Source organism: Megalobrama amblycephala, linkage group LG14, assembly GCF_018812025.1.
Source record: "Megalobrama amblycephala isolate DHTTF-2021 linkage group LG14, ASM1881202v1, whole genome shotgun sequence".
Classification (NCBI taxonomy): domain Eukaryota; kingdom Metazoa; phylum Chordata; class Actinopteri; order Cypriniformes; family Xenocyprididae; genus Megalobrama; species Megalobrama amblycephala.
Genome location: NC_063057.1, coordinates 31981997 through 31986514, shown reverse-complemented (window position 1 = coordinate 31986514; position 4518 = coordinate 31981997). Strand labels below are relative to the sequence as shown.

Sequence of the window (4518 nt, the reverse complement as noted above, 5' to 3'; positions counted from 1 at the left end):
GATGCAAATTTAAATCATTGACTGAAATTATATGATTAGTATATACAGAGATATTGTAATATTGACTGATCATGTATGATAATTATATACAGAGATATATTATATATATTATATATATATAATATTATTGCTGTAATATGAGAAATTAGGTGGAAACTATATAAAGCTTGAACAGGTACACCATTTCCCTATTAAAACATATAAAATCTGCATTAAAATTCATATAAACAAATGATGCAAAATTAAAATCCTATGACTAGCATATGATTCAATCTAAGAACTTCTAAATGATTTGTGTAAGAATATCAGTTATTTCCTAATATTTTCTACTAAATACCATAAACCATTGCCTACTGTCGTCATGTAAAACTCATATAACACTTTTTACAGTTTTTATATATGATCTAAACAATCCCCTAACATGTTGTATGTGTGCATTTTTAGTATGAAAGTGTCTATAATCGGTCTGATTTTTTATATGACATGTATTGGACTTTAATGAAACACAGAAGGTACTTCTGGTCAACTTTAAGCAAGGAAGATATATTGGTTGCTGTATATGTTTTTTTTTCTTTTTTTTTCATATGGGCGGTTCAACTGTTGGTGGATGGCCTGCCCCCTTTTTAAACATTTCCAGTTATACCTGAATGGTAAAAATCAGCAGCAGGAACTAAAGAAGGCATTTGTACATTTGAATTGTTACATGACACACGTTTATGGATATCAACTATATGTTTTGAAAAAGTTCAAGGTATGTTCAAAATGGACCAGACCGTATGACTAGATTATAATATATAACCAATATATGTTATATATTCTTATATATATATATATATATATATATATATATTTATTTATTTATTTTCTTCTCCATATTGGTTCATACTTATGTTCTGTCTTTTAATACTTTTCCAGCAGCTCATAGCTCAATTAAACGGATTGTCAGACTCCTTATATCTCCTTATAAACTTGTTTTCTCAAACCTCACTGAAAAGAAATTGAAATCACTGAAAAATAGCATTGTCAGCGCTACTCCTGCTGGATCCATGAATTTAAGGGCTCTATATAGTAGGTAAGGTTCATTATTGGCAATTACAGGTATTTTAATAAGTATTATATCTCTTGTCAAGTGTATCAACCAAGTATCTTTACATTTACACTATTTTAGTTTATTAAATGTAATAGCAAAAAATAAGTAAATAAAAATAATTGTATGATTTGTCAGTTTCAACATTTCTTTATGTAGCCAATATTTGACACCGCATTACAGTTAACCAATATATAATTTAAAGCAGGATAGTTTCTAAATACACAAAAATGAAAAGAAAAGAAAAGAAAGAAAAAACTGTTGTAAAACTAAACTGGCAGGGGGATCAGGACCCTTAACTGATTCTGTAAAGTATTGTGGGTTTAGTACAACATTAGTTCACCTGTATCCCTTAAACTTTGTTATTTGTAGTTTTATGTTGTTTAAAGTAAATTAACCCCAGTTATCAATGTTGTTTTATTTATGAAACGTGATTTTGTGTCGACTGACAGGAAAGAGGAACACAAAAAGAAAGAAAAGGTTGAAAGCTCTCCACTCAAATGGTCAGTATAAAACACTGTAACCATCAAATGCAATGTCTATTTAATCATTTCAATTGTAATGTACATCCTATTAAAGTTACGTGGGCCTTTAGGCGAAACACTATCTGCCTTTAAATGTAACTTTCTGTTGACTCCATTTGTTAAACAAAGAGCCTCAGTGTTGAATGTGGATCACATTACAGTAATCAATAGATTTACAGAAATGTATTAACAGAAATGATCTTACATTCTTCACCCTTCAAGAATAAAGTAATGCTTAAGGTACTTCTATATTTTTTGCAGTTTAAAACATGGCAACTGAAGACCGTGATGTTTCTGAGGCAGTAAAAGCATCAGGCGAGTCCACCCTGAAAAAGGCTAAAGTAAAAGCGAATGAAACAATTAACAAGTTTTTAAATGTCACACTGGACATCGCTGTGACTGGAAAGACAGGATCTGGGAAATCCTCCTTTATAAATCGTATCCGAGGCCTAAGTGACGATGATGAGGGAGCAGCACCTACTGGTGTCACAGAAACTTACGATGAAGCCCACCAAGTATGAGCATCCTACAATGCCAAATGTGTACAATCTCAGGACCTGCCTGGAATAGGAAGTCCAAAATTTCAAAGCAAAGAAATACCTTAAAGATGTCAAATTTAAAACCTATGATTTTTTCATTATCCTGAGCTCTGAGAGGTTCTCAGAGAATGACATCATGCTGGCTAAAGAAATAAGAAAACAGAAGAAACATTTTTACTTTGTTCGTTCCAAGATTGACGTCGACATCTCTTCAGAGCAAAGGAAAGCAGGATTTAATGAACAAAGAGTTCTTGACACAATAAGAGATTACTGTGTGAGAAACTTGAATGAACTGGGAAACCCTGAAGTTTTCTTGATATCGTCTGTCGATTGGCAGAAATATGATTCTGAAAAGCTTCAAAACAAACTCATGGAAGATCTTCCGGACCATAAGCAATCTGCTCTCCTTCAAGCTTGGCCGGTGTGCTCTGCTGCAGCTCTTGAGAAGAAGATCAGTTATTTTAAAAAACAGATCTGGGCTGCATCTCTTGCTACTGCTGGTGTAGCATTGATCCCTATTCCTGGCACATCAATAACATGTGATGCAGCCATTGGGCTGATTTTCCTTTCAAGGTGCTATTATGCATTTGGTTTGGATGACAGATCACTGAAAAGGCTTTCAGAAAAGGTGAACATGAACTTGCTGGAATATCGGGCCAAATCAAAATTTGCTGATGCCATCAAAAAAAAAGCAGTGACCACAATAAAAGTCTGTGCTTCAGCTGCAACAATGTCTTGCTGTGCAGATTTGGTGAGTCTCTTTCCAGGTGTGGGCAGTGTTGTTGCTGCAGGATTGTCCTTTGCTTCTACTCAGTACCTCTTGAGAGAAGGAGTAAATGAACTGGCAAAAACTGCTCAAGCGATCATAAAAGTAGCTGGGCTGGACACAATCTAATAACTCCTGGCCTGGACACATGTCATTATCTTGAGAATGTATGGGGTCTAGTACTTCTGTTTATTTAGTTTATTTCTTATAGAGCATGTATACATTTTCTGCATTCGTCATGGACTAAATCAGAATGCTGTCTTAATGGTTATTTAAAAAAAATAAAAGCTAATATGCATCTTAAACTGTATACATGAGCACTTTAACACTTTATTCTTTTTTTTTTTTCAATCTTACACATAATCATGTGTATATCTCGTACATAATGAAAATAAAAAATATACATTTATATGAATTGTATTGGCTTTTTTGTTATAAATATTTGTATATGCATATTTTAATATTTATAATAATTTAAATAATTTACAATATTTTGCCTAAAAATTCTTTACCCTTTATGATTAAAAAAGGGAAGTCATGCCTGCACTTCATCATTTTTACAAAACCTTATAGAAAGTATATTTGCTTTGTCTTTCACATAAACATATGTTTATGTCGTTAAGGAAAATTATGTATTTTTGGCCAAGGAGATTAAAGTAGAATAGTAATTTTTCCAGACCAAGAAATGATTAACTTGCAATTAACTTCACAAAAGAAAAATGAGCATTTCAATGAGCAGCATGCACAATGAGATTACGTTATCTATATTAGAATATTATATTTTAGTAATGAGCCCCATAAGCTTGACCTTCTTGTCCCGTTGAAAGACACTTCCTCAATGTTTTCTCCCAGAACCCCCTACAGGGATTATATTCGTAGACATGTCACCTTTTTCATCTCTTGTGAGTTTGCAGGTGTAACGAAGGGAACTGGATGTCGGAGTTGGAGATCGACGTGCAGGCTTTATTAAAATGAGCGTAGTCGTACAGGCAGAGGTCAAACACCAGCAAACAGATACAAGGAGAGGCAAGACAAAAGAGTAATCCAAAACACAGGCAAAGTTCAAGACAGGCAGCAAACAATCATCAAACAAAGAAACAGTCCAGGGTCAAAAACACAGGCAAGGCAGGGAACAAGGAACACGGAGACAAGGGTGAAAACAAGTCTAAACAATACTCAGCAATGTGTGTGTGTTTGGGTGCAGCTTATAAAGTGTCACTGATGGGAAACAGGTGTGAGTGTGTATTTGGTTCCTAGATGGGGAATTGTGGGAAATGTAGTCCAGAGTGATGTGTGACTGTGTGTGCCATGAAAAGGTGATAATGGTGAACTGGTGACCTCTGGTGGGGAGTAGCAGGAAACAGCAGGTGCAGGATACGCCCAAGGAGCAGCCTTCCAGATGCTCCTAACAAATCCCAAGAGGCAGGGCAGAGGTGAACAAGGGAGGCAGGAGTGGAGGACCAGGCCCATGGAGTGGAAGAGGGCCTGCCAACGGAAGCTTAGCAGTTGGCCAGGGCGGAGCAAGCGGCCAAGGTGGCGTTGGCTGGGTAGGTGGCCAGGGTGGCGCAGGCTCATATGGAGGTGTCCAGGGCGGGTCCAAGG

General features: G+C 35.7%; 1 pseudogene; it reads left to right on the top strand.

The window, feature by feature from the left end:
* The first annotated feature begins 1016 nt into the window (after window positions 1-1016).
* LOC125245081 lies at window positions 1017-3234 on the top strand (annotated as a pseudogene).
* The last annotated feature ends 1284 nt before the right edge of the window (window positions 3235-4518 follow it).